The sequence below is a fragment of the Theobroma cacao genome, chromosome 9 (assembly GCF_053813885.1).
Source record: "Theobroma cacao isolate CCN51 chromosome 9, ASM5381388v1, whole genome shotgun sequence".
Taxonomy (NCBI): Eukaryota; Viridiplantae; Streptophyta; class Magnoliopsida; order Malvales; family Malvaceae; genus Theobroma; species Theobroma cacao.
This window is the reverse complement of record NC_142647.1, coordinates 48,092,965-48,112,347: the sequence shown is the minus strand read 5'-3', so window position 1 is coordinate 48,112,347 and position 19,383 is coordinate 48,092,965. Positions and strand designations below refer to the sequence as shown.

The following is a 19,383-nucleotide window of genomic DNA, read 5'->3' as shown; positions in this document are numbered from 1 at the left end:
ACAATTGACCTCTATTTTGCTAGCACATAGTCAAGCCCATATTCATGACCTGTCTTGGTTCCATCTTCTTGTCCCTAAAGATCAGCAAGTTTCGAGCTTTCCATATTGTTTATGAAACACAAAGAATTTCTTCAAATCGATTTGATCACGTAGGAAATAAATTCTGAAATTGAATCTTAATATCTCTAAGTCTCCATCTCGAAGAGAATTACACTGTTTGAGCATACTGACAATTGTATAAATAGTCAAAATCGATTTTTAGATCATCAACACAGAAATTACAAAATATATCAATTTTCACATGCTGTTTACATAGAGCAACCGTAGTAGGAAAAATTCCCCTCATAGCTCTCCAAGCAAACGAGAATATTTTTCTAGGAATATTTAATTCCAAAACTTTTTCCAATTTATTGAAAAAATTGTTTGATGAGTTTACCCCATCATTATTGCTTGTTATAGAATAAAGTAGTCTATAGCCAGATTTAACAGCAGACTCACCTTCCTTATTATCAAACCATATTTGCTTATCATTTGGAAGCCTCTTACTAATTGGAATCGATAGAATTAGATTGCATTCAAACGATGAGAAATATCTATTAATTTTTTTTACATATTACAACATTGAACGTTAATCAAACAAGTTACATACTCGTATTACTTTCGTTATATCACCATGACACATTAATGATGGTCTCAATGTCTCATATGGAATCCAAATATCTTTCTTGACAAAGATATTAGCTCCATCTCCAATTCTGCAAAACAACCCTTTCTAGATCACCATCTAATTTTCTTTAATACTTCTCCAATCCATATTAATTAAACGTAATATCTCAAGATATTATATATATAAATATAAATTTACACCTAACAAATTGTATATAAATCTCAAAATAATAAATTATTTCAAACAATTAATAAAGATTATTAAAATAGTATATCTATATAATAATTTAAAAATATTTTATTTCAAATTCAACATTAGAATTGATTCTATTGAAAAATTTACTTATCGAAAATTGAATCAAATAAATAAATAAATTTAATTTTAAAAATTAAAATGGTCGTTAATCATTGTAATTGAATCAAATTAATCAAACTCAATTCCATTCTCTCGGCTTTTCCGTTTTGAAATCTTTCTGGTGACCCGTACCACCGAGTGACAATGCTTGCTGAGCTGCCATTGCCAAGGAAAGGTAACTCCTTCATTTGCAGCATTTTTTTAAAATAGAAAATAATATACATAATCATATGAAAATGAGATTCCACATTACTTTTATTCTTTACAGAACAAACGTGATAATCATTAATTAATGCTAGGTTTTGGTCATTTTTTTAAATAAAAATAAACAAATAACTATTTCCTTGTCAAATTCATGTGTATGAAACCATCATTTACGCGTCTTGCCAAGCAGCAACCTTCTTGAGAGGTCGAAACGAGCCTTCTGGATTGGTTTGAAAAAAAAAAAAAAAAGCACATGAAAAACACAATATCCTTTGAAAGAAAATTATTAGGGCCAACAAAACAAATAAAAAAAAAACAATGCAGAATTAACGAGTTGTTTGTCTCTTTAGTCCCTTCCTCTCGTTTATATAATAAAATAAACGACACTATATATGTAATTAATTAATACTAATTTAATTTCATTTAATTTATAATCTATATAATTACTATAAATTATATGAAAAATAAAATCAGAATTAACTGATTTACTCCATCTCTTTTTTTTTTTTGTCCTTTTCATCCATGCCTGGCTCTCGCCCTAGAATATCAACAAATCTCCGAACGATGCTACGATTTCTTTCCTTCGAAAATTGTCGGCAATTTATGTACGGCATCGTTGGTTTATTGGGCCCAATCATGGTGCTGAGTAAGATTGTGGAAGTTGTTGAACCCAATTATTTTTTTTAAGGCCACGTAAAATTGGACTTAACTCGTGATATAAATGGATTAATTTTAAATTAAATTTTTTAAATAATTTTATTAGATAAAGTTAATAACATAATTTCTAAAAAATAAAAATTTTCTATCGATGTTTAATTGAGAAAAAGATGATAATCATAAAGCATATAAATGGACTTTATCCGAATAAATATTTTAACAGTAAAAATGTAGAGGCAATGAAAGTTTATTTTTAAAATATAAATTTATTTTGCTTTTAATCATTGAATACATTTTTTTTTATAATTTATCCAAAAAAAAGTATCTGTCTCTCTTTACATAAACTTTCCGATTCAACAGGTTACAAATAGATTTGATTTCAGATTCCTGTTACAATGTTAAAGAAATTCTATTCGTTGAACTGCCTGACATAATCTAATTTATTGTTTCAAGAACAAGAAAATCTCAAATAAAGAATCCACCAAGGAATTAATTAATGGGGTGGGAACATGTTTAAGATGAGGGATGATGATGAGAAGATCCCATTTTTCAATAAAATCAATCAAATCATCATGAATCAATGCAAAGAAAAAGTCTTTGTTATCTCCTGTTATTTTAAGTACAATTTATTTAATACTAATTAATCTTAAGTCGTGATTTGAGACAAGACATCCTTTTGGTAGTGTTATCAAAACAAATGCCTTGACTAAGAGTTGCCCTGTTCTTTCTCCTGCTTGACTGACTTGTTAAACTCGTCGTGTTTCAACTCTTAGTCAGTGCTGGCAGGCATGTTGGTAATCTGGCATTGATTGTCCCTGTTAGAAAAAACAAGAAAGGAATTCAGATTTTTGAACTGCAAATCATAATAACCATTTTAGACTAAGGAGGAATTAATTAACGGTATATGCTATTTTTAAAGGTAATTTCCCCCTTTAAAGAAGCTACCACTTGTGAATACCAATTACCCTATTCAACAGAAAAAGAGTGAAAAAAACTTCAATTTTTCTCTTATAAAAGAAAATAAGTACATCAAATTATTTACTAAGAAAGACCTATTCTATAATTTTTTTTATTTATATAAATTTTATCACATATAGGACGAATGGAAATAAGTTACATGTTTAAATTTGAAAAATTAACTAAGCTTTAATTAAATTTAAAATCGTTATAATTTTTTCATCAAATTATTTGTAACGTGATGCACATCTTAAGTGGTACAGATGAACCTAGTTTCATAACATGGTAATGAAACTAGTACCTAAAGGAATAGAGTCAAGCTCCGTACCACCCTAGCTTCCAACATTTTCCAAAGGAGGAGCACGCCTCCCTTGCCTCCATTTTTGCCTTTATTTTCTTTCTTTCAGACAAACCGAACCCAAAGTCCTTGACACTTTGGCTCATTATGACCACCCAAACCCTCTCAATAATTTCATCAACATTCTCAATTTTCTCTGTAGGTTTCATAGCTTGTCTTGTCGTTGCATTACTTGGAAGCAGTTCTCAGATATCCAACCCACTGCTCTGTTTTTTTGACTACTAGGTTAGACGAAGAAAAATTTACAGGAACAAAAAAAGTATGCACATACGCGTAAAGGTAGATGCTCTTCTGTGAACGTAATCATACCATGATCTGTAGTTTTCTATTGTCAGTCTTGTAAGCCTGTTGACAATAACACATACGACTCTGATATCAGGATAGTGACTGTTTTCTTATATGGTACGTTTAGATTGCTATATTAATCATTATATCTGATTTTAAATTTAGTCAAATAACATATATTTTGAATTTAAAAATAACATATATTTTATTGAAATATCGGAAATTTTACAAAGTAAATATATTTTTGAATTAAATATTTTAAATTATATTTAATGAAATTTCGAATTCGACATGAAACATGTTATTCCCTTTAAGATTTCGTGTTATGTACAAATTAGTGTTTAGAGCCCATTTGAAGGCGAAAGAAGTAATTTCTCACTTCACAAGGGAAGTTCCACTACTTTTATGTGTGATGATTTAATTTACACATACACAAACACCGGTAAGTAAGATTAAGGTTATGTTTGGTTGGCGGAATAGATAGGAATGAAATAAAATAGTTATTATGTGAAAATAGAATAAGGTGAGAATAAAATAGAATAGTTATTATTTAGTTTGGTACCACAAAAAGAATATGATAAGAATAATTATTATGATTTATTATAGTGTTTGGTTGGTAAAAATAATTTTAAAATAAAAAATGAATAGAAAATAAAAAGATAAAAACATCCTTCATTATTTATATGATTATTTATTTTTATTAGATTTTTTAAATATTAATAATCTAGAATTTAATTAAAACATTAATAATTAATAATTTAAATATTAATATTTTATTTAATTTAAATATTATTATGATTAATTTTTATTTTATTTTATTTTTAAAATATTAATAATTGATAATTTAAATATTAATATTTTATTTATAATTTAACTATTTATATTTTAAAAATATTAATATTTTATTTAATTTAAATATTATTATGATCAATTATTTTATTTTATTTTTTAAAAAATTAATAATTGATTATTTATTTAAAATATTTATAATAGATCATTTAAATATTAGTATTTTATTTATAATTTAATCATTAATATTTTATTTAATTTAAATATTATTGTTAATTTTTATTTTATTTTATTTTTAAATATTAATAATTGGTAATTTATTAAAAATATTAATAACTGATGATTTAATTATTAATATTTTTATATAATTTAAATGATATTATGCTTATTTATTTTTAATTTATTTTGTTTTTAAAAAGGAATAATTTATAATTTATTTTCTTAATAATTGATAATTTAAATATTAATATTTTATTTATATTTAATATTAATATTTTAAAAATATTAATATTTTATTAAAAGTTAGAATCAAGAGAGAGAAAGGAGGAGAGAGAGAAAAATAATATTTTATACAAATAAAGTGGTAATTTTTTAAACTTGTAAAATGTATTTTTATTTTTATTATTTTTTGAGTTTATTCCTCAACTATGAAATAACTAATACTATTCTTATGGAATAATTATTCTTTAGACTATTTTTCAACCATACATAAGAATCAAAATGCTTTGGGAATAAAGGGGAATGGCCAACCAAACATAAGAATCAAAATTTTTTGGGAATAGAGGAGAATGACCAACCAAACATGCCATAAGACAGAGGCAGCACTCGGCCACCAAGGCTGTCAGTAGTGTTTGCCCTTTGCCATATTTCTCCTTTGCCTGTTTGAACTTTCGGCCCTAATTATTAATTTTCTTCCCTAAGGAAATTAGAGGAATCAATTATGGTTGAAAAAAAAAAAAAAACATTGTAAGCATTCATCAAAAATAATGAAATCAATGTGGAATCAGAATTTCATATTAGAGAGGATGAAAATAAAAAATTTAATATTTATATGGATGAAATAATAATTTTTTTAAAAAAATAAAAAATAAAAATATAAAATTTGAGAAAACAATTATTAAATTTTAAAATTTTAGGGAGGTAGGCCCCTACTAGGTTCTAGCCCCCCTCTCTCCGGCTCTGAATGGAATGGTTCAAGTGCAAAAGGACAAAAGGAAGACCTAGAAGAACAATTTTTTTTTTCTCTTTACTTAGTACAGAGAAAACAAGTGGAAAAAATGGAATTTAATATGTATAATAAATAGTAATATGAGATTTTTTTTAATTTTTCATCTCTTGTATCACATATTTAAAAAAAATTGAAGTCTTAGCTCATTTTATTGGAACCTATCCTAGAATTTAAGATCCTGCACTAGTACCCTCATATGTATTATTGGAGTCTCACTCATTTTTTTAGAAATAAAAATATATTTTTATTAAAAAAAATAATTTAATTAATCTTTGATAAAATATAAAAGTAATTGACATTGATTTTACAAAAAAAAACCTAACATTAAATATTTTTCTCCTTTGAATAAAATACAAAACATTTACCGTTCAGAGATTACATATAATAAAATTAAAATTTCAAAACTATGAATACGGAAAACTCAAAATTTAAAAGGAGTTTGCAAAATACCAAAAGTGTGAGATTATTGGTTAATATCATAGAAAGTTTATGAAATGCTTCAACGGTGTTACTAAAATATCAAGAATAGTAAATCAGCGGTCGATGACATAAGATCACCGGCATGATCAGACTCTTACACATGCTAATGATTGATTCCTTCCTCTACAGGGTTAGTAATGAAATACGGCCTGAAAGCCACTGGAATTGGAAACCAAGGCAAACACACGAAAAGGGACAACAAAAAGGTGGGAAAAGTTTGAATTTTCATGGCTTCGCATGGCGAATCACAATGATTAATGAATCACGTTTTTTTTTTTAATTTGGAATTGGGAAAGAAAATTGAGACTTTTTTTACAAAAAGAAAAATTATATATTAATCAATCAGTGAAAGGTTTAAATGTTAATTATGTTTAATTTTACTTGTAAAAAGTAATTTGAGCAAAGAGCGGTGATGTCCTGATGGGGATATTGACTTGATGGTCAATTAGGATGAATTTAAAAATTTTTTTAAATGATGTCATGATTAAAGTAATAATAACAAATAAAAAATTAATATTTAAATTATATAAATTTTATTTTTCATAAAATATTTAAATGTTAATATATAAAAAATTATTTTTTAATAAATTTATTTTAATTTACAATTTTGACACTACTCTCTATAGAATTACAAAAAACTTAATGAGTTCATTAGCAATTTAGAGGGGAGGAAAAGGAGGGCTAGTAAGGCCCCCAACCCCAGTTTTAAAATATTTTAATTTTTTCTTTTTTAAAAAATGTTATAATTTTACTTTTATTTTTTAAAATTTTTTATAATTTTACCTTTATAAATATTAAATTTTTTCTTTCATCTCAAAAAATAAAATATTTGACTCCACTATTAAGTAGTATCATTAATTACATATAATTTTAACATAAATAATATAATAAATAAAGTTTTTAATATTTTAATAAATAAGTGATGTCGTGTAGCATCGCTTGTCTTAATATATGTCGTCCTTGTGGTCAATACGATTAATTGAATCAGTTGTCCAACGTGTAATCCTGTACGGCGTGACCGAAGGTGGAAACGCACATGCGACGTCCGAATAAAGTTACTTTTCGGTTTTCTGAGTCTAATCCCGGCTGTTTGGACCCTAAATAGAAAGTTTCAACCTCAGCCCGCCATCTACTGTAGTGTACGGCTGAAATGACAACTCACTGAAAAATATGAAAATCAATTTATTTATAAATTACTTATTTTAGTATTGTGGAAATAAAATTGTAGATAGGTTAGAGAATATTTATGTTCTTATAAAGTCATTCATTAATCATGGTTATATATGTTTTATTTGTAATAAAATTATTGTATTTGCAAACCCTATTTACTATAACAATATCAAGTCACTTATGATTTCGATTAAATTCGAATGTTGTATGTAAGTCACATTAAATACAGTTGGATTTTGATTTGGTCAACCTTTTTTTAATTACAATTTTTTCGTTCTTTTAATTTTGCACACGATATATAATTACTTATGTACGAAGTCAAAGTTTCATTTTTTAGGCTAAAATATTTTGAAATAATTTTATATTCAGAAGCCCAAAAAAATAAAAATAAAAAATAAAAAATTGGTAAGACCTAAGATTGTTGTGAAGACATGAGGTTAATAATCTATAGTTTGATCAAATGCAATCTAGAAAAAAAAAAGCATAGTGGTACGGACGCACCTGACACAGTTGGCTACTCACTATAAAACAAAGTTATGTTGCTTGCAAGGGTGCACTGTCAGCAACTATCACTTCTGAAATTCCTCCAAGCAGAGAAGTTCATCTCTCTTCACTAAACTTCACTGTAATTTAGTGCAAGTTTTATTGATTTTTAACTTGAGTGTTCATCGTATATGTTTGCTAACATATAGTCCTAAACTATATGTATTGCTTTGATCTCTCCTTTCTGTAATATTTCTTCTTCTTCTTCTTCTTCTTCTTTGGTTTTACTTTATTTTTGGAGCTGGTGACAAGGAGATGCAGGAAGAAGAATAAAACGCAAGCTACTGCTCTATAAACTTGGATTAGTTCTTCAAGCTGTATCGTTCTTGTTTTTCTATAAAAGGTAATAATATTACACATATGATATATACTTTGTTTAGTACTTTCATTTAATTGCTTGAATGAATCCTTGTAAACTAAAGGTTTGACTTAGATATATAGTCTAGCTGTGTGATATTTTTCCTTGCAAAGCTTTTAAGAATTGGGCTTGCTTCTTTTGACGCTATCAAGTTTCAGAAAAGTCAGTAGAAATGAAAAGTATTTCCCATTGTTTTTATCGTTTTATTTTATGAGGTTATACATGAAAAACCCCGGATGTAGTGACTGTTTTTTTGATCTGATTTCCTTCAAGTTTGAGTGCAGGATTTGCACGGAGCTATCAGTTTTTCTGTTTTCGGGCAATCTGTGGGGGGGGTCCTATTGTCTAGTCAAATTGGAGATTGCTTTTTTAACCCTGAAAGTATTTTTATTTACTGATAATCTTTCCCTTCCTCTCAACTGATCCAGCCCTCCAGGTTCTACTCCAGTAAATGAATCCATCTTCATACTCAACTGTAGCAGATCCTGAGGACGAAAGTAACTTCCCCAATGCTTTTTACATCACGACTCCGATTTTTACAGAGGATGCAAATGACAATACGTTCTTGTTGCAAGATTCCACAGTTGGGGCGGCTGAAAGTTCTTTCGCTGATATTCTTGCTGAAAAATATCCACTTTCAACAACTCTTCCATTTCCTATCTGTTCCGATCTCGATTGGAGCAGCTGCATCACTGTTGCTAACAACTTGGTCCAATCCGACTTTATTTGTGATCTTGCCAGGTTCGAAGTTAGCAGCATGCTATCTCCACAAGTTGAGCATGCCTTTCAGGACTATCCGCAGCCTGTTTCACAATCATTCTTCCCTGATAACAGCTTTGGTGAGGCAGTTGATGTGCCGGTAATTGATCCAGTAAATAAATCATTAGTTCCGGATTTGGTTAATCAGGATTTGTGTTGTGAGAGCCTATATGATTGCCAATTCTTAGAGGGTGGGGTAAAGGAAACTCAGAAATTAATTGCATATGGTGATCATATGAGTGCTGAGGAAGAATCTCCGGTGGCAGCTGAGAGGGAGACAAGTGAGGAGATGGATCACTCATTTTGTAAAACAAGGAAGGTTGAAACTCGTCTCCAAATTTGTGGTGAGGGAGAAATTGGTCGTGAACATGGGAGAGTTGTTTGTCCTGAACAGTTTGAGCAACCTGACATGTTTAAAAATGATGTTTCTGCTGCTGCAACTGCTGATATGTCCTGGCGAAATGAAGCAAGAATGATAATGAATGCCTGTGGAGACCCAAAAAGAAACAGTGCTGGAACAAAAAAAAGGAGAAGAAGTGTTAATAAAAGAAATCTGGTCGATTTGAGAACTCTATTGATTCAGTGTGCTGAAGCTGTAGGAAGCAATGATTTCAGGAATGCAAATGATTTCCTGATGCAGATTAGGAATCACTCTTCACCTTTTGGCAATGCATCACAAAGAAAAGCCCATTACTTTGCCAAAGCCCTTGAAGCACGCTTGGCTGGCACCGGAAGTGAGGAATATGCAGCTCTTGTATCTAAACGAATTCCTACTGCTAGTGTTGAAGCCTGCAAATTGCTAATTTCAGCTTGTCCTTTCATGAAGGTATCGAATTTCTTCACAACCGAGATGATTATGAAATTAGCTAAAAAAGCAACTAGGATCCACATCATTCATTTTGGCGTTCCCTATGGTTTGAAATGGTCATCCCTTATCCAGCGTCTGTCAACAAGGCCTGGTAACCCTCCTACGCTTCGCATCACAGGGATAGACCTTCCTCAACCGGGAGTGGAGTCAGCAGGAAGAGTTGAGGAATTCGGACATTTCTTGGCAAATTGCTGTAAGCAATTCAATATCCCGTTTGAGTACAATGGCATAACGCAGAAATGGGAGAGTATCCAATTGGAGGACTTAAAGATTGCCAAAGATGAGGTGGTTGTGGTTAACTGCTTATACAGGTTGAGGCATATAGTGGATGAGATGGCCGATTTGAGCAGTCCAAGAGACACTGTTCTGAACTTGGTGAGGAAAATTAATCCTAACATTTTCATTCATGGGATTGTTAATGGGGCCTATAACGCCCCCTTCTTTGTTTCACGTTTCCGGGAGGCACTCTACTACTTCTCTACAATGTTTGACATGCTTGAAGAGATAGCACCCTCTGAAGATCAGGAGAGAATGGTTTTGGAGGAAAATATGTATGGAAAGGAAATCTTGAATGTGGTTGCATGCGAAGGTTCAGAAAGGATCGAGAGGCCAGAGACATACAAGCAGTGGCAGGTTCGTAATCTGAGAGCGGGGTTGAGGCAGCTTCCATTGAAGCAGGAGATACTGAACAGTGCAAAGGCGCACGTGAAGTTGCACTACCACAAGGACTTTTTGGTGGATGAAGACAAGAATTGGATACTACAGGGATGGAAGGGCCGAATTCTCTTCGCTCTTTCCTTTTGGAGGCCTTCCAAGGAGCCTTAAGGGGAAAACCTGTGTGCTCCTTATTGTCTATTCTATTTCCTGTTTAATTAGTTACAGCACAAAATTTTGCATGTCTGTAGCCTGACAAATCTATCAATTGCGCCCTTGTGATAAATTCTTGCTCTTTCTGGTGGTTTACTCTCTGGAAAAGTAAGAATAAACTGTAATAAACCTTGTAATTGTAAAGTTAATTAAAACGATAAATACAGTATTTTCTCTTCCCTTTATTATCAGTAATTATTACAGAATCATATTCTGAAGAAATTTTTTCATGGCTGTGTACGTATATCTTCTTGATGAGTTATGATGAAGAGAGAAGAAACAAATTAACCCCATTAAATTCTTGTTGGAAAATATAGAGCGTGAAGAGAATCTCATATATCCGTATGCGTTTTCTTCACGTTCTTCTCTTCTTCTTCTGTATGCATGTCCCATGGCGGCTGTCAGCATTTGCATAGATTTGATTCCTGGCTTCTTTTTTTTCTTGTCGTTTCTAGCCACTACGATCTCTCCCCCTCCCCTCAGATTCAGAATCCTTACATCAACGGCCCATGTGTTAAATTCCAATGGTTTGAGCTAAATCATCATGAATAAGTACAGTGTAACGTTTAATTTACCCTAACTATTGATCACCAGATGAAGAAGACAGAAGTTTGTTTGAACCAGTCATTACTTTGATACAATATAAATTTCCAAAGAAAATGAGTCATTGATTTGCACTTCCATTATAACATATCTTAATGATTTTCAAAAAGAATTATAACATCTTAATGGTAATTATTATCTCATTGCATAGGACAGTGAATCTATACCTAAAACTCTTCTTCTGCCATATACGTTGTATGGAAACTTATATCTCGAAACAGAAACAATAAGAATTCGATCTAACCCAATTTGCCATAAGTTAAAAGACTTCCATATTATTTTCAAAGAAAGAAAAAACTTCCATATCATAGTTAAGGTGATCACAGGAGAGAGAGTTGAAGAGCTAATTACACTTCATTCTTCATTGCCTAAGCATGGTTAGGTCCAACATCAAAACCCTTCTACCTTACAAGCAAGGAGAGAGTTTGGATTTGTACTGCTTACGTTTCCTCGTGCATGGAAACAGAAACAAGAATTTTTTTTGTTTGGGTAGACAGAAACATGAATGATTTTCTCGGAGTGTGTTCACATTTGATTAGACTAATTCAATTAATTTGTCATTTTTCTAGAACAAATTTTCATGTATTACTGACTTTCTATTTTGTTGACATTGGCATGGTCGGTCCTTTTTGTTTTTCTCATGTGTACTGGAAGACTCGAAAGAACTGAACGTCAACGTGCAAACAGCACTTTTAAGGTCCAACAATGATGCAATGCAGAAGGATTAATGTCTAAGGTGGGATGAATCTGCTGGTTTTGCTCCATGATGATGACACCAACACTCACTTTTCAACATATTGGCTAATACTAATAAAGCTTGATTTTCAATTATTTATGTGCTTTCAAACAGCGGAATGCCCCTTTGAATGATGAAAGCAGCAGACCCCTCCTTTTTTCAAACGATAATCTTGTTGGCACTAATTTTCCATTTCGGTGGCTATAAACAATAAACTTTAAGAAACTGATATGCCATCCGCATCATTTCTTCATTTAATCCACCTTTAATTTACCACCAAAAAAACATAAGAAAACCATGTTCAGTCAAGCAACAAAAACCACTATGAGTAAATCTATAACATAAGGCTTCCTCCTTTAGACACGTGGAGGGCTAAGAAAAAAAAGAAAAAGAAAAGAAGAAGAGAAGTAAAAAGAGAAAAAAAAAAAACAACTAGAAAGAGGCCCTGTGCAACCCACGGGCCATAATCTAGTTATTAATTAATTACAGTGTGCATTGAAGACCCCGCAAAAAGCCATGCCATTTGTCAAATGCCCATGCTTCACTGTTTTTGTATTGTGACAGTTGCTGACTGTCATGGTTAATGTCGGTCATGCGCCTAATGCATGTTTTGAATTGATGTTTAAACTCTGATAGAGCATTGCAGCGTAGAAGCCCTTGCTTCAACTTTGTTTCAAAGCTTTCCATTGAACATATACTTATGTTCAGGTATATCAGGCTTGGTTGCCTTAGTTTTCTGTTCTTCTCTGTTTTCTGTTTTTTTTTTTTTCATTTATGGCTGCATGCTTACTGTCATTAACCTGCTATAATTATGTTTTCACCTAGGCTATAAGTTCCCAATGTAAAAAAGGAGGAAAAGCAGAAGCTGAGGAGTGTTGTGGGTCCTCCTCTAGTAAAAAAACAAAAAAAAAAAAGACTTTTGTCCTTTTTGGATGACCAAAGAATTTTCTTTTTAAGTGAGGAAAAAGTGTTGACAAAGAGGAGTAGGGAAAAAGTTCTTAGCTTGCATCAATGTGAAAGGTGATCTGTGATCAGATTTTGATAAAATTTTAGCATGTTGTTTTTGATATTGTGAGTTTCAATTTGTATGGTCAAAGTGTTTTTATTCTTTCTTATTTGTTGAGTTGTGATATCCTTTATTTAATTTTAATGTATTCTTGTTTGGTGATTTCTACTTTATTGATTGATAAAGAGTAGGAGTTCTTGTGAGATCTAGGAGTTATTGAATGATTCTGTGCTGTATTCATTGATTTTTTAGTGAATTATTTTTCTGAATTAAGTTTTGTGGTTTTTTCCTGTCACATGAAAAGGTCTTTTATGGTAAAAATCATATGTTTTCTTATGGTTTTATTTTGTGCATTAACTATGTCTATTGTTGAAGATATTTTTATTAATTGGATATTTGTTCCTCATAAATTCTTTCAAATGGAAAAAGCTTTCTTTTGTATAGTTGCTTCCATTATATCAATATATTTTCTCAGCAAAGAGAACTCTACTCTACTCTTCCTGACCTCGGCCTGGTTACAAAAACTACCAGAAGCCATCAACCTGACACATCTAAATAAACACAAGATGTATCCAACATATACAATTATCTTGCAAATCAACCTAAGTCTATCACGCCCAGAAAAGCCACATTCGGACATCAGTAAGAGAGGGAAACAGAACCTGTAGCTCTGTTTCCTAGTCTCACTAACGATAAAGACCATTCAATCCAACACCCAGCAACTCTTACGGGCATGTAATTGGTGTGTTTTTTTTTTATTTTTTATTCACTTCATGGATGCAAAAACTCAACCATGGAGCACAACTCTAGAATTGCACTATCTTAAGTTATCGAGGAAATACTTCGACCATGAGATGAGTGACACATTTTTAACGAAATTGATAATTCAAGTAAGATCATTGGAGATATTTCTGTTGTTCATGCATACCGTGAAACAAACTTTTACTAAATTTGAAGTAGATAGAACCGAAATATTTTTTGCCCGGTAGTAAGGGCGGCGGTACTAGAAGGTCTTTGTTCTTGTCTAGTATTGTAATTGTTCTACTCGTTTAGTGCGGTCATGGGATGCTGAATTGGATTGTTTCATATTTTCTGGAGCTGCAACAGTTCTGCTTGTGAGGTGTTTTGACTGTTTGGTTCCATCTGGTTTTCTGATACCATGTATCAGCTTTTAATTTCACATGTATATAGTTTGAAGTAGCTAATTAGGAAGAAAGGTCTTAATCACATCACTTAATTCTGATTAAGCATTTGCTAAGGTTATGGCAGCATCAACATATCCAAGTATCCTCACGTCTAATATTAAATCAAATTTTATATTCAGTCAGTGGTAGCCTTGTGATGATGTCAAATCAATCAGATTTAAGAGATCTAACAACCCATATTATATATACTAATTAAATGGATATCTGATTAAAGATAGACTGAAAATTTAAAGAGTATTTCATACACTATGTAAGAGACAACAGGGTGGTGATCAAACTTTTTAGCAGAGGATAGTGTAAACAATTTTTTGCTTCAACTAATCTTGTATTTGTGCAGCGTAATGATAAGAGTTTGTACATCCAATAATGAACTGAATATTACCTTCTATGCTTAGAAATTTGCTATCAAAAGATGCAAGACAATGAAATTAGATACTGTTGGAATTATCACATTTTATTTTAATCGCAGTTAATGTAGCTCGTCTTTGCCAGGCGGCTGGTGATTTGGTCTTACCTTGGACTTTTAAAGAAGGTTTCAACATTTTTTAATGCAAAAATCAGAGGCCTGACAGCTATCTACATTCATTCGATGCATTTACTTCCTTAACTATAGCTTTCTGTAAGGTAGCTTGAATTCATTGCTTCTCATCCTTTTGATCTACTGTCAAGTTTCTTCCTATGTAAATACCGTATTCAGGAGTAAGTCTTTGCCAATTCTTTCTTTGTTTCATGAAAGGTTGGTTTCATTCTGTAAAAGAAACTTTAATGCTTCTTTGCTAGAAGTTACAAACTTCAATTTGGGTATTTCAATATTAGGTTTGCCTGTCGACGATGGATACCCTTCTCCCAAACAATGGCTCAGAAGTAGTCTTTTTAAATCAGAATCCTGTTAATGGATCCAATCCTAATAACATATTGGTGGATCCAGCCAAATCAAACCATCCTGGCCATGTAGCTTCATCTGTAGGTTCGAACTCATCAGATGGAGATTCTCCATACGGTAGTGACAACCTTGATTTTTCCAACGCTGTGTTAAAGTTCATAAATGATGTGCTTATGGAAGAAGATGTGGAGGGTAGACCCTGCATGTTGCAGGACTGTTTAGCTCTCCAAGCTGCGGAGAAATCTTTCTATGATGTTCAAGTTCAGAAATATCCCCCTTTACCTGATCATTTCTATCAAGAAGTTGATGTAGACAACGAGTGCCCATATGATCCCCTTATCTGCAGCAACAGAGCTGATGGCAATGATAGCCAGGCTGCTGCTAACAATATGGTGGAATCAAGCTGGAATTATCATCAACATGGCTTGGATTCCCCATTGATGCAAAGTTCTAGTAATTACTCTACTGAACTTACCTCATTTTTACCACGTTTATGTGGTGAGATACTACGTTCTGAGCCTGTGGAGAGTTACACATTTAAGCTACCAGAGCTACAGAAAGGGGTGGCAGGCAGGGAAGCAGAGAAGGAAGTGTGGAAGCACATTTCAAACAGATCAATGGGAAGGAAAAATCATCCACGGGAATTTGAGGATTCCTTGGAAGGAAGGAGGAACAGTAAGCAATTTGCGTTAATTACTGAAGAAGACTCGTCTGAGGAACACATGTTCGATGAGGTTTTCCTTGTTAAGGGTGGGAATGTGTCATGTCCTCTTTATGAAGCCTTACAAAATAGAGCAAACAGGAAGTTGCAAGATAACGGACAGGTGAAAGCGGATAGCGGTAGAAAAAGCCGTGTAAAGAAACAGGGGAATGGAAAGGAAATGGTGGATTTGTGGAGTCTCCTAAATCAATGCGCACAAGCTGTGGCCATCTATGACCAAAGAGCTGCAACTGAGCTACTCGGTAAGATTAGGCGACACTCTTCTCCTTTTGGAGATGGAACTGAGAGGCTGGCTCATTACTTTGCCAATGGTCTAGAGGTACGCTTGAACGGCACCGGTGCACCGCTGTATACCCCAATTCCAAGAAATGGCACTTTGGCTTCTGATATCATAAAAGCCTATATCTTATATGTTTCAGCATGCCCTTTCAGGAGGATATCAAATTTGTTTGCCAATCGAAACATTGCAAAGCTAGCAGAAAAGGCAACAACAGTCCACCTTATTGATTTCGGCATTTCCTATGGTTTTCAATGGCCCTGCCTTATTCAGCGTCTCTCAACAAGGCGTGGTGGGCCTCCTAAGCTTCGCATATCGGGAATTGATTTTCCCCAACCAGGGTTACGGCCTGCGGAAAGAATTGAAGCAACAGGCCGTCGTTTAAGAAGATGCTGTGAGAATGTTGATGTCCCATTTGAGTACAACTCCATAGCGAAGAGATGGGAATTTGTCCGAGTTGAGGATCTAAAGATCGAAAGAGATGAGTTGATTGTTGTTAATTGTATGTACAGGCTAAGGAATCTGCCTGATGACTCAGTGGTATTAAACAGTCCAAGGAACATTGTTCTGAAGTTAATCAAGAGAATTAATCCAGATCTTTTCATCCATGGAGTTGTTAATGGTAGTTACAATGTCCCATTCTTTGTCACACGGTTTCGAGAGGCGTTCTTCCACTTCTCAGCAATGTTTGACATCCTGGAGGCTAACGTACCTCGTGAAGATCCAGACAGATTGCTGCTTGAAAGAGAAATGTTTGGAAGGGATGCTATGAATGTTATTGCATATGAGGGGCTGGAGAGAATTGACAGACCAGAAACGTACAAGCAGTGGCAGTTCAGGAACCAGAAAGCTGGGTTCAGGCAGCTTCCTTTAGACGAAAAGATATTGAATCGGGCACGGACAGTGATGAAATCAAACTACCACGAGGATTTTGCTATTGAGGTCGACTGCCAGTGGATTCTTCAAGGATGGAAGGGGAGAGTAATCCATGCTCTTTCTTGCTGGAAACCTGTCCAGGAGTGACAGGGTCTCCTGTCTCTAATAAGTAACATGACAAATGAGCTAGGTCCAATTCTGTTCATAGTTTTTGCTAATCTAAAAGCAAAGCACTACTCTGCTTAGCTCTTAATATGTTAATTCATTCCTTTCTAATATAAATGAAATTTTCTCTACCATGGAAATCTATGCCGTGAAAGTAAAATAGCCTATCAGACAAAAAAAAACCCAAAAAATTGCTTCCAGGCAAGAAAAGAACATGTAATACCTCATTCGTGATAGAAGGCACTGACGTCCTGTTTCTGTTTCTCTAGGAATCCTGGAAACCCGGCCTGGCACCTACCCTTTATAGGTCACCTCTTCCAAAATAGATTTGGATGCTTCTCCATGCCAAATCTGTTTGATTAATAAGCAGTTCAGGTTATTTAAATACGATTTAATCAGAACAAAATTTTTCTTTCACATTTATCGCCTACCTTTCTTGCTTAAGAACATTCAAAGAAGGGGAATAAGAAGGGCGCTTCCCTGGCCCTTTTGCCTAGAAACGAAATGAGAACTTCATTAAACTTCATTTCTAATCTGTTCCAATGAACATTACCGTCTTATTAATGTCAAATGAACAATACAGCTTAGACCAAAATTCCTCTAGAGTCAAGAAAATCTGTTTCAATTTAGAACATGCTTCACAACAGACTCTAGAACCTTGCTAAGTTTCCAAGCCAAATATAGACACTGTAGGCAATTTTTCTCGTTACTTAGAAAAATTGGAAACGTTCAAGCCACGGACACGCGGTTCATGTCATGACTCGTGAGTTGCACCATTCTAGAATTCACTTATCAGATAAGTAATCAAGCCCATATTCAGCAGCAGTTTTCTCTCTCTAAGATCCTGCAAGGAATTTGCAGTGAAGCTAGTCAGCATCTCTGAAGAGCATCCAAGATAAGTGGGGAAAAAGAAGACACTGTGCGCTTCCCCATAGTAAATAGAATAGCCCCTTTTCCCACCCTCAACATTAATTCAAGTTACTCCTTAGGCTATGGTACATTATTGCAAAGAAACGCCTAGATGAAGTATTAGGAAGCTAAAAACAAAATGGAAAATCCAAAAGAAGTGATGGGGGAATCCAATTATTATTATAATTATAAGAAAAAAGTCTCAGCATCTCAGGAAATGCAAGAGAAACTTCCCCTTCAGGTGAGGTGGAATGAATCTGGTCTGTATAAAAGATCTGTTTCGTGGATTAGTTTAATTAAATTTAAAAATTGGATTAAGATTCTTGTTGGTCCTTTCAGTTTATTGAGCTTTGACCCAGCCCCATCTGTCAAAGGCATAATTATTTGGGGTTACTTTTCCTTGCTCGGAGGCTATAAACAAACGTTAATGCCTTTCCCTGTCAGCTCTAGTCCGGTCGTCAAACTACAATCCAATGCAGCGTTGGTTGATGATTGGGTGCGTAGAAAAGAAGAAAGGGAAAAAATACAAACGTGAAACAAAGTTAATCAGATTCACTGAATCGGCCTTGGAATTGAATTGTCCTTTGTTTCTAGTTTGATTGAAAACAAATTAAGGAGGAATTAGTGAGCCACATCGATTGAAGTGTAGAAGAGGTCAATGTCAATTGCCAACTTCATTGTTAACTTTTTGGCCCATTTTACTCCACTTGTCGACTTTAAGCGTCGAGCGAAATTAGAATACAGCCAGCAATGAGATGGGACGGTAAAAAGCTTAGAGATAGCACTGAATCTAAGCCTTTTTGGCAATAATTGAGCAACCAGAATCTATTCTTACTCATGAGCAAATTGAAATCTCTTGCTTCTCTCTTATGCACGCCTTGATGTAAAAGCAGCCAATATGCCTCCACTCTTTTCATTACATCTTGTTGTTAAAGTTTCGTATGGGAATTGACAAGGAGCAACTACAATTTACTTATATTATTCAAATGTTCGAAGCATTAAGATTATTATCTTCTCTCAAAAAAATTAACTTAATAAGATATTCAATATTATTTTTTATAAATTTTATCAAATTCGATGTGTGATGAAATATCCTACTTGCTTCTTTTGAAATTCTTGATGTCACGTTCTACACTTCCGATGACATTGTTGCTGCTGTCAACAACCTTGCTTACCTCCTTTCTAAAGGTGATTGACATGGATCAAGTCTAGATTGGATCGACTCTCATATCATTTTATCACAGACTATTAACAACTTTTTAAAAAATTAACTTAATAAGGTATACCATACTCACAAGTTTATCAAGATTTTTTCACTTGTTTAATATGAAATTGAAATATCTTATCTATTTTTCTTGAAATGCTTAAAATGATATTAAATGTTCTTAAAGCACACTATATAAATTTAAAATTATAAATACCCAATTTTAGTTAATTATTATTTTTTAAAATACTCTT

General features: G+C 33.0%; 1 long non-coding RNA gene and 2 pseudogenes across 1 annotated transcript; 2 read left to right on the top strand and 1 right to left on the bottom strand.

Annotated features, from left to right (window-relative positions):
- Nucleotides 1–8,501: 8,501 nt before the first annotated feature.
- LOC18590667 (scarecrow-like protein 14 pseudogene) lies at nucleotides 8,502–10,554 on the top strand (annotated as a pseudogene).
- A 227-nt stretch (nucleotides 10,555–10,781) lies between these two features.
- Nucleotides 10,782–17,988, bottom strand: LOC148761050 (uncharacterized). Its single transcript, XR_016028212.1, has 3 exons — nucleotides 17,448–17,988; nucleotides 17,240–17,367; nucleotides 10,782–11,037 (listed from the first exon to the last, which is right to left on the bottom strand). It is a non-coding gene; the product is annotated as an uncharacterized LOC148761050 (long non-coding RNA).
- Nucleotides 14,677–17,150, top strand: LOC18590666 (scarecrow-like protein 30 pseudogene; annotated as a pseudogene).
- Nucleotides 17,989–19,383: the final 1,395 nt, after the last annotated feature.